Source organism: Rana temporaria (genome assembly GCF_905171775.1).
Source record: "Rana temporaria chromosome 2 unlocalized genomic scaffold, aRanTem1.1 chr2c, whole genome shotgun sequence".
In the NCBI taxonomy this organism is placed as follows: domain Eukaryota; kingdom Metazoa; phylum Chordata; class Amphibia; order Anura; family Ranidae; genus Rana; species Rana temporaria.
Window position 1 is genome coordinate 344,094 of NW_024404408.1, and position 12,149 is coordinate 356,242.

The 12,149-nt window shown below is 47.0% G+C and overlaps 1 pseudogene; it reads right to left on the reverse strand.

Moving 5' to 3' along the window:
• The window catches only part of LOC120921551, a 183,166-nt pseudogene that overhangs the window by 57,982 nt on the left and 113,035 nt on the right, over nucleotides 1-12,149 (reverse strand).

Below are 12,149 nucleotides of genomic sequence, written 5' to 3' on the forward strand. Positions count from 1 at the left end.
GACTGTACACTTGACTTTAGGAATCAAACAAGTTGCCATCACCAATATTTATGCCCCTAACGCCCCGGACTTCTCCTTTTTCCAGGATATGGTACAATGGATACTTACTGCCCCTGAAACCCTTCACCTGGTAGGAGGGGACTTCAATTCCGTCATGTCCACACTGGCCGACCGCACGAGTAAAGTGGCACACGGACCGCACGATTCCTCCTCCCCGATGACCGACTCGACTCCACTAGCGCGATCTATTGCCTCCATGCGGTATGTAGATATGTGGCGTCTGATGCACCCGACGGATCAGGAGTATACCTTCTTTTCGCCCCCGCACAACTCGTTTTCCCGCATCGACTACTTTTTTGCCTCCCCTGCATTAACGACTACTTTGTGCGATTCGGAGATTGCGGATGCCAGAATTTCGGATCACAGCCCCATTATTATACATATGGCACAGGCTACACCCTCTTCCCCCTCGCCCACATGGCGATTTCCTTCATATCTAGCTGACAATGATGACTTCGGCCACATGCTTCGTGAAGCATGGAACGAATACACCTCAACTAACGGGGAACACATCACCAATCCAAACCTCTTCTGGGAAGCTGGCAAAGCTTTCCTGAGAGGGAAGATTATCTTGTATACCACTCAATTTAAAATACATGCCAGGCAGCAATATGAACGGGCGAGTGAGGCTCTACGTTTGACACACGAACGCCTAACTCTAGGGCCGGGTACACACGGACAAACATGTATGGTGAAAGCGGTCCGTCGGACCGTTTTCACCATACATGTCTGCCAGAGGGCTTCTGTACGATGGTTGTACACACCATCGTACAGAAGTCCGCGCGTAAACAATACGCGGGGCGTGTCCGCGGTGTCGCCGCGTCGATGACGCGGTGTCGCCGCGACAATGACGCGGCGACGTGGGCGGCCCGCCTTTAAAATGCTTCCACGCATGCGTCGAAGTCATTCGACGCATGCGAGGCACGGCGGGCGGCTGGACATGTACGGTAGGTCTGTACTGACGACCGTACATGTCCGAGCGGGCTGAATTCCAGCGGGCTGTTTTAAAACAAGTCCAGGAATATTTGTCTGCTGGGAAAAGGCCCGGCGGGCAAATGTTTGCTGGAATTCGGCCCGCTCGCGCCCACACACGACCAAACATGTCTGCTGAAACTGGCCTGCGGGCCAGTTTCAGCAGACATGTTTGCTCGTGAGTATGGGGCCTAAGTCGCACTCCCAATAATATACAAGAGTGGCGTCAGGCTAAGCGTACGTTTGACCTTTGGGCGGAACAGCAAGAAGCTGCTAAAATGTCATACGTTAATCTGCATTATCACAGATACGGCAACAAAGCAGGCAAGTTACTAGCCAAGTTGTGCTCGGGGCCAAGAAGACCCACTCATATTTCCTCCCTGAAAGATACGACTGGCTCTCTGGTCACCTCGCCTGCTGAAATTAGTAACTTGCTTGAGGATTACTACACAAAACTCTATGCAGCTGACCAGATGGACAATGTTGCTGCGGAAGCTCTCCTGGCTAAGATCCGTCTGCCCAAGCTTAAAATTGCACAACTAGAGGAGCTTAACGCCCCTATCACCTCTGATGATATCCGGCGCACAATCAAAAACATGGCATCTGCTAAGGCCCCAGGCCCAGACGGCTACACAGCTGAATTTTTTAAATTGACTAAGGACTTTGTTCCGGACACCCTACAACGGGTATATGCAGCCATGTGGGAGGGGGGCCCCTACCTTCCTACTGGTACGCAGGCGCACATAAAACTGCTATCTAAGAAGGGGAAGGATCCCTTATTGCCAGGCTCCTACCGCCCAATTTCCCTAATTAACGTGGACGTCAAAATTCTTTCCAAAATTATTGCGTCACGCTTGGCTCCGCTACTCCCTTCTTTGTTACACTCGGCTCAATCTGGCTTTGTCCCGGGACGCTCGGCGACTCTAAACATCCGTAAGGTTTTGCTGGCACTGGAATACGCTAAAACGCACCCCGATCACGACGTCGCTATTATTTCATTAGATGCCGAAAAAGCCTTTGACAACGTTAGTCTGTCTTGGTTGTTCAAAGTAATGGAACGGTTCGGTTTTTCGGGCCTGATCATGCGATTTTTGCAACAAATGTACGCATCACCAACTGCGCGTCTTGTTACCCCTGATTTTGTCTCGAACTCGATACCCCTAACAAAAGGGACAAGGCAGGGATGCCCCCTGTCCCCCCTACTTTTTAATTTTGCCATTGAGCCCCTGTCGAGATTACTCAACTCCCATGAAGGGATCAGTGGCGTCCCCGTGGGTAACCAAGTTCTTCGCTCTGCCCTATTTGCAGATGACATACTCCTATTCTCCACTGACCCCCTCACAGACTTTGACAGACTCCGAGATCACTTTGCGGCCTTCCGACTATGCTCTGGCTTTCATATAAATTTTGACAAAAGCGAAATTCTGGCACTCAACCCACGATTATCTCCTAGATGGAGACCTCTATCTCCATTTACTATGGCAACTCAACACATTACATACCTAGGCATACGCATAGGCCGTGACCCATCTTCTTTGTATGTCCTTAATTACCCTCCGTTAATTTAAAAAATTGTCAAGGAGCTAGAAGCATGGGCGGCCCTCCCCCTCTCACTCTTTGGGAGATGCCACCTTTTTAAAATGGTGTCATTTGCACGCTTACTTTATCCGATGCAGACCATACCTTTATTATTGAAACACTCTGATGTGCAAAAAATCCATAGGGCTCTGTCTACTTTTATATGGTCCCGCAAAAAGCCGCGCATTGCGCTGCAAAAACTATGCCTCCCAAAGTCTGAGGGTGGGGCGGGTCTACCCAATATTTGGTTTTATAATCTTTCATGCTTACTTAGACAGGGAATGGACTGGCTGAGTGGAAAGTCAAAATATTGCAATATCCTACTTGAGGGTGCTCTGACTGCCCCACATACCCTTTCAGCCATCCTTCACTCCAATAATAATGCTCTACCATCCTACCTCAAGTCAAGTATACTTATTAGAGATACAGTCATCGCTTGGAGGGAGGTACGGAAATTGTTGGGCCTTCCATCTAGTATCTCACGCTATCTACCAATCCAGGGCAACCCTATGTTTCTTCCGTCCACTCTTCACAAAGCATTTGATCACTGGCAAATCAAAGGGCTAACGAAAATAACCTCTGTCTACCATGGTGAACCTGCTAAGTTTAAGTCCTTCGGGGCCCTGTCGAGTGAATTCTCATTACCACCGTCGCACTCCTTCTTTTACCATCAACTAATTGACTATCTGAGGTCTTGTCATGGACCTAAATCTGATCCTTTCCAGCAGTCCTTCATTGATGTTGTACTAAAGAGAAACGACTATTCCATCTCCAGTCTTTACTCCTACCTTATTCAACACCAAACGGAGAAATACCACCTTGCGCCATTCCGAAAATGGTCCACCCTATTTGACGATGATGATCTACCGGAAAAAATCCTTGAGGGATACAGACATGTTCGCAAACTAACTATATCGGAAACATGGCGTGAAACACAATTTAAGATTATACACAGAGCGTATTTCCCGTTTTGCTTCAATAAAGCGGACCCAACTCAAGCGCAATGCTCCTGGTGCTCCCAGCCTCGCCCCACGTTGATACACCGTCTTTGGGACTGTACAGCCATCTCCAAATTCTGGGACTCTGTCATTGCCCACATATGCACAGTCCATGATACTAGGATCCCGAAGGATCGGTTATTATGCCTGTTTGACTACACGCCACTAGCATCCTCTACAACGGCACTGGCGCCCCTCATTATTCCGCAATGGGCTCATCTCTGCCTCCTAGTAGCTCGCAGGACTATTATGTCCCATTGGATTTCACCAACACCACCCTCGCTGGAAGCAGTGAAAAGGACCATGCTCTCACTCTTTTACTTGGAGAGGCTGGACACGATTACGCTAAACTTTCGCTCTACTTCCCGTTTTTTTGCGAGATGGCGTACCTATATTGTGGCCACATTAACTCGGACAGTCTTACAAGAAGTCATGCGACCATTTCGCTATACCGACTGGTACTTGAAAAGAGACCTCACCAACTCGTTAGGCCACCTTAAGGTCTCTGATCTATCTGACCCCTCTACTTCTTGAACACCGTAATACGACCATGGCTTTTTGGAGCTCCTTGACTTCCATGACTCTTTTATACTTACAGCCATTAAGTCCCGTAGCTATGCTAGCTATGGATGTGGTTAGGCTGATACATACTGTATAACATTCAGTGTTGGGTATTTGCTTCATGCTTCTACTCCTGAGGGTTTTACTTTTGTTTTTTTTTGTTTTTTTTCTTTGTTGCTACTGTATAAGTCATCACTTTTGTTTGTTTATGTTGTACTGCTCTGGTATACTGCATATTGACTACTGTTTTGGGGTTGTTTTTACCCTTCCTATCTGTAAGATGGAAATCCAAATAAAGATATTTGCAAAAAAAAAAAAAAAGGGGGATCAATTCCAGAGATAAAACAATAATTCTCCCCTCTACAAGACTCTGGTCCGGCCGCACCTGGAGTATGCCATCCAGTTCTGGGCACCAGTCCTCAGGAAGGATGTACTGGAAATGGAGAGAGTACAAAGAAAAGGGAAATAAAGCTAATAAAGGGTCTGGAGGAGGAATGGAGGATATTAGTGATGAGGAAAGGTTGTGAGCTCTGAACTTATTCTCTTTGGAGAAGAGACGGGGGAGGGGAGATGATTTCACAAATACCGGACTGGTGACCCCACAATAGGGAGAACATTTTTCAGCAAAAGGGAATTTAAAAAGACACATGGCAACTCATTAAAATTATAAGAAAAGGGTTCAACAAACTATGTAGGGGATTCTTTACTGTAAGAGCGGCAAGGATGTGGAATTCCCTTCCACAGGCGGTGGTCTGAGCAGGGGAGGGGCATCGATGGTGTAAAAAACTATTAGATAAGCACCTGAATCACAACATACAGGGATATACAATGTAATACTGACATATAATCACACACATATAGCTAGATTCAGGTAGCCGTGTGTATCTTTACGGCGGCGAAGCGTATCGTATTTACGATACGCCGCCGTAAGTAAGTGAGGCAAGTGCAGTATTCACAAAGCACTTGCCTCCTAAGTTACGGTGGCGTACCGTAAATGGGGCCGGCGTAAGCGCGCCTAATTCAAATGAGGATGAGGGGGGCGTGTTTTATGTAAATGGGTGGTGACCCGACGTGATTGACGTTTTTTTACGATCGGCGCATGCGCCGTCCCTGTACATATCCCAGTGTGCATTGCTCCAAAGTACGCCGCAAGGACGTATTGGTTTCGACGTGAACGTAAATTACGTCCAGCCCTATTCGCGAACGACTTACGCAAACGACGTAAAAATGTCAAATTTTGACGCGGGAACGACGGCAATACTTAACATTGACTAGTCTAGCTATCTGTTGGAATAACTTTACGCCGGAAAACGCCTTACGTAAACGGTGTATCTTTACTGCGACGGGCGCATGTACGTTCGTGAATCGGCGTATCTAGGCATTTGCATATTCTACGCCAAACTCAACGGAAGTGCCACCTAGCGGCCAGCGTAAATATTGCACCCTAAGAAACGAAAGCGTCTGAGATTTACGCCGCTCGTATCTTAGCCTAATTTAAGCGTATCTGGTTTCCAGAATACGCTTAAATTTAGGACGGCGTAGATTCAGAGTTACGTTGGCGTATCTACTGATACGCCGTCGTAAATCTTTCTGAATCTAGCTAATAGGTTGGAGTTGATGTACTTGAGTCTTTTTTCAACCTCACCTATAGGGATGAGCTTCGAGTTCGAGTCGAACTCATGTTCGACTCAAACATTGCCTGTTCGCCTGTTCGGCGAACAACGAACAATTAGGGGTGTTCGCGGCAAATTCGAAAAGCCGCGGAACACCCTGTTAAAGTCTATGGGAGAAATCTTAAGTGTTAATTTTAAAGGCTAATATGCAAGTTATTGTCCTAAAAAGTGTTTGGGGACCCGGGTCCTGTCCCAGGAAACATTCATCAATGCAAATTTTTTTTTTAAACGGCCGTTTTTTCAAGAGCAGTGAGTTTAATAATGCTAAAAGTGAAACAATAAAAGTGTAATATTGCTTTAAATTTCGTACCTAGGGGGGGTGTAAAGTCAGCATGTGAAACATCGCATGTTTCCGATACATAAAACTGTCCCTGCACAAAGTGTAATTTCTGAAAGAAAAAAAGCCATTTAAAACCGGCTTTGCGGCTCTAATGAATTGTCGGCTCTGGCAATTACAGAGATGATTCATTCATAAAGGGAAAAAAATGTGTGGGGGTCCCCCAAATTAAATTACCAGGCCCTTCAGGTCTGGAATGGATATTAAGGGGAACCCCGCCGTAAAAAAAAATAAAAAAAATGACGTAGGGTTCCCCCCAAATATCCATACCAGGCTCTTCAGGTCTGGTGTGGATTTTAAGGGGAACTCCACCCCAAATTATAACCTGGCCGGCCGCAGAAAAGAGGGGGGGGAGGGAGTGCGCCCCCCCTCTCCTGAACCGCACCAGGCCACATGCCCTCAACATGGGGAGGATGTCCCCATGTTGATGGGGACAAGGGCCTCATCCCCACAACCCTTGCCCGGTGGTTGTGGGGGTCTGCGGGCAGGGGGCTTATCAGAATCTGGAAGACCCCTTTAACAAAGGGGACCCCAGATCCTGCCCCCCCCTATGTGAATTGGTAATGGGGTACACTGTACCTCTACCATTTCACGAAGGAAGTGTAAATAGTTAAAAAAAACAGACACCGTAGAAAAAAATCCTTTATTAATTAAAAAAAATAAAAAATCCAGCGATGTGAATCCACTGTCTCCTATCCAGCGACGGATGATCTCTCCAGCGATGGATGATCAGCGGTCCGGTCCAGCGATCTATCCGTCCAGAGCGCAGCAGGGGAGCTCCACTCTCCGCTGGACACAGCCCAGCGGAATGACGCGCTGGAGCTGTGACATTACTTATATAGGGGAAGCGCCGGCCACCCATCACGTGACCCCGCCCCCTCTGACGCACCCTCATACGTCACTGGGAAAGACCCTGAAAGACAGGCCGTAGTGCCACATGTGTGCAATCAATGGCCCCCACGGTGCGTGGGAACCTGGCAATTCTGTAGAAATCCTGCATTGCCTTCTGCCGCAGGTGCTCATGGGTGGGTCTGATGATGTGGTGGGAAATGCGTGTGAGGATTGCGGGGACAACCTGGTGCACGCATCTGCTCATGGTGGATTGTGACATCCCAGCCACAACTCCACTTGTATGCTGGAAAGATCCACTGGCAAGGAAATGCAGTGTTGCCAGGACCTTGACCAGAGGCTGCACTGCATGTGAGCGGCGTGTCTTGCTGGTGATGTCATCATGCAGGGCTGTGGCTAATTCCAGGACGGCAGCAGGGCTGAATCTGAAGATGCGATACACCTCCGAATCAACCCATGCCAAAGACATTCATGCTCGTTCGGTAGATCCTCTCCCGTGCCCTCCTCCGTGCCTGTAGATGCAGTAGTGCTATGACCACCGCTGCCCCTGGCATGTTGGCATACGAATGTGTTGCCCTGCAAGTGTGGTTGCTCAGCACGTCCGTAACGGTGCTGCTGTAGCTGCTCTCCAGCTGACCTGTGCAAGTGTGGTGCAAAGTTACCCCTGCTTTATGAGGGGTAACTTTAGGCCGGACGTACAACTTACGCGCACCGCGCGTAGCCTGCGCCGGGCGCACGTACATTTCTGAATCGCCGTATATCCCTCATTTGCATATTTGAATAGGAAATCAATGGGAGCGCCAGATGCGTCCAGCGTAAATATGTGCCCACGATACGCCGGCGTAGGAACGTTACGTTGGTCGGAAGAAGCCTATTTTCTGGCGTATCTAGTTTTGTGGGTACGGCGCAAAGATACGACGGCGCATCCGTGGACTTACGCGGCGTATCAGTAGATACATTGGCGTAAGTTCTTTCTGAATCCCGGCCAATGTGTGGAAATACAATCTCTCTCTCTCTATATATATATATACACACAGTATACCCAGATCATTAAACACAAGGAGGAAGAGACGATCACAGATGATTGCTATGTCTATAGAGCAGTGTTTCTCAACTCCAGTCCTCAAGGCGCCCTAACAGGTCATGTTTTCAGGATTTCCCTCAGATGAAATGGCTGTGGTAATTACTAAGACAGTGAAACTGATCAAATCACCTGTGCAAAATAATGGAAAGCCTGAAAACATGACCTGTTGGGGAGCCTTGAGGACTGGAGTTGAGAAACACTGCTATAGAGGGACAGGAGCCCTGTACCATGAATAGGATATATACCTGACTTACCTGTGTGGTCTGATATGGAGAAAATCTCATGCTGGTGGCCGTGTGTTCAAGATGGAGACTGAGAAGCTGTTGAACTTCCTGGAACCAGATCTAAAATGGCTGAAAACAGGAAAAAAATACAGAACGTTACATTTGGTACACGCCCACACTGGTATTTCCTGTATTTGTCTCATAGGGAGGATCACTAAAGTAACAGCACTGATCATTACAGAGGGTGCAGCATGGAGAGCAGTCACCAGATGGCGCTGTGTCCAACTAGCTGAAAAGTATAAAACAACACAAAAAAGATAAAAGAAACAAAAAGCAGATAAACAAAAAAGGGAAAAGAAGAAAAGAAGTGTAAAAGACCCCAGTAAAAGGACAAAGTACATTCCTAGTTGGGAATCCATTCCAACAACTAAAACAGAAAAAAAATGGTGAAAGAATAATACATTTATATATATAAAAATATTTAATAAAAAAATAAATAAGAAAAACAATTTTACCTGGCTACGGAGTGTCAACTTAGAATGAAAGATGACCCCCAGGTCCCTGACCTTGGTGACTGGTACCGGGCTCTGTTTAAAAGAGTCAGGCCAGTCGGTCATCTTACTAGGCCAATCATGGTTACTGAAGATCATATTTTCAGTTTTGGAGCCATTAACCTCCTTAGCGGTATCCCCGAGCGTGACTCGGGGTGGTTTTTCCATGCTACTATCGGTATCCCCGAGTCACGCTCGGGGTCGATGTGCAGATCGTGCAGCGGCGCGGCTTTTCGCAGCATCCACAGACAGGGAATTACTTACCTTGTCCCTGGATCCTGCGATGCATCCCCGCTGTGTGAGCGAGCGGGTCCTCGCTCGATTCACAGTGTCCCCGTGTGCCCCCGATCTCCGTTCCCTGCGACGTTACGACGCACGGGGGCGGAGAACATCGCCAAATTAAAAAAAGTAAACAAACACATTACATACAGTATACTGTAATCTTATAGGTTACAGTACTGTATGTAAAAAATACACCCCCCCTTGTCCCTAGTGGTCTCCCCAGTGTCCTACATGTTCTTTTATATAATAAAAACTGTTCTTTCTGCCTGCAAACTGTAGATTGTCCATAGCAACCAAAAGTGTCCCTTTATGTCAAAAATGGTTTTAGAGCAGCTAGAAAACAGCGATAATAAATTATAATCACTTGCAGAATTGAGCGATAGCGATTTGTGGGAAAATTTGTCATAAAAAAATAAAAGTAATGACAGCGACAATTCTGCAACTGAGCAAATTTCAGTGATTTTTAGTTGATTACATTATTGAATAATTTTTTATTATAATTATATTATTATTTGTTATAATTATTTATAGTTATTTATTATATTATAATTTATCATTTTGTTTTTTAAAAAAATTCATACCCGGGATGTCTACTAGACTCTTGGTTAGATTTAAGTGAGTTCTTCCTAAGAATTGCAGGCCTACAGTATAAAACGCCAAATTTCCTTGAAAAATAATGGTACCGCTTTTGGTACGTAATTCCAGACAGAATCATACCGCCAGGGAGGTTAAGTTTGAGATAGTTGGCTCCAATCCAGGTTCTAATCTCCTCCAAACAAGAGGCAAGATCCACTTGCCTCTCGTTGGTCCTGGGAAGGCGAAAGTATATCTGGGTGTCGTCAGCGCAGACGTGGAAAAGGAGTTTGTGGCGACGTATGATGTACAACAATGGTCTCATGTAGATGTTAAATAGGATGGGTGATAAAGCCGACCCTGAGGCACCCCACAGGAGAGAGAGCTATCAGCAGAGTAATACGGTCCCAATGTTACCCGCTGAACTCTCTCCTGCAGAAATGAGGCCATCCATGCCAATGCAGTACCATCAGTGCCAGCCACAGTCCCTAGTCTTTCCAACAGTCTGATGTGATCGATGGTATCAAAAGCTGACGACAGATCCAGAAGTACTAAGGCCGAGGTGTCATTCCTATCCAAGGACCAGAGGAGATCATCCTGAACTTTAACCAAGGCCGTTTCAGAGCCTCTGTCAGGTCGGAAACCTGACTGGAGGTCATCAAAGATGTTGTTAGATTGTAAGTGAGGCTGATACTGCCATACCGCTGCTCTTTCCATGATCTTTGCAAGGAACGGTAAGGTGGAAATAGATCGATTGTTACTGAGCACGGAGTGCGGCAAGTTAGATTTCTTAAGCAGGGGTATAACCACCGCCTGCTTCAGAATACTTGCCACCACTCCAAATGAAAAAGATGTGCTTACAATGTCTGCTATAAAAGGGGCCAGGGTCTCACAGGCGTCCTTCATCAGCTGTGCAATGCAGGGATCAAGCGTAGAGGACGATGCCCTGAGAGACACAGGTATAGATTCAGAGTAATACATATTTTCAATATTATCTCTGATACTCTGAATCTTATAGAGCCATGACAGGTCCTCTTTATACTCCTATATACATGTATATAGCCATAACAGGTCCTCTTTATACTCCTATATACATGTATAGAGCCATGACAGGTCCTCTTTATACTCCTATATACATGTATAGAGCCATGACAGGTCCTCTTTATACTCCTATATACATGTATAGAGCCATGACAGGTCCTCTTTATACTCCTTTACATGCATAGAGCCATGACAGGTCCTCTTTATACTCCTATATACATGTATAGAGCCATGACAGGTCCTCTTTATACTCCTATACATGTATAGAGCCATGGCAGGTCCTCTTTATACTCCTATATACATGTATAGAGCCATGACAGGTCCTCTTTATACTCCTATATACATGTATAGAGCCATGACAGGTCCTCTTTATACTCCTATATACATGTATAGAGCCATGACAGGTCCTCTTTATACTCCTATACATGTATAGAGCCATGACAGGTCCTCTTTATACTCCTATACATGTATAGAGCCATGACAGGTCCTCTTTATACTCCTATACATGTATAGAGCTGTAGCGCCTGGTTACTTTATAGTACTGGTGCTAGTTAAATTCAGAGGTAGATCGGAGTGTAGTTAAACTCTGATCCAAATTGTTGTGTGCAAAACAGGGTCTCTGTCTCAGCTTGGCTGTGCTGTGGGCTTATTCTGTTGCACTGGGGTGTTCTTCCCACCCCTGTGCAGTAGGTGGCAGCAGTGGAGTCAAGGTTTGGGTGCTCTTCCACAGCAGCCAGACAGGAGGGTTTGGCCTCGCTCTGCATGCTGGGGGAGGGTATTTATGGGGCAGATGCCATTGGTTCTGGGTTCTTCTTTTGTCCAGTGTGGCACCCACCTTTAGGATGGCCACATCACGGCGCCCCGGCGTTATGACCTACCTGTCCAGGGCATGCGTGCCACGCGGTGTTCCTGGTTTACGGGACCATGTTGGCCTGGAACATTTGAGCAGCGACGTGGACCCAGTGGGTGACTAGGTTCCCACCTTTGAAGATCCTAAGCGGTACTGCTGTTCGGTGGGGAGTCCATCTGAGGAGTGCCATTGAGAGGCTGGCGGTCCAAAAGGGCCTGGACAGACCACCGGGGATCAAGGTAGCCAGACACCCGCCCCCCGCCCGCAGACCCCCACAACCACTGGCCAGGGTTGTGGGGATGAGGCCCATGTCCCCATCAACATGGGGACATCCTCCCCATGTTGAGGGCATGTGGCCTAGTGCCATGTGGTGCTTGACTTGGTCTGCCTAGGGGACAGGATCCTCACTGGCACAGAGATTCTGTCAGCTCTGCAGGGGAAGGGTCAGAGGTGGTTGACATCTTGCCAGCTTCAGCCAGGAATGGTTGTATGCAACAATGGCACCAACCTTCTCTC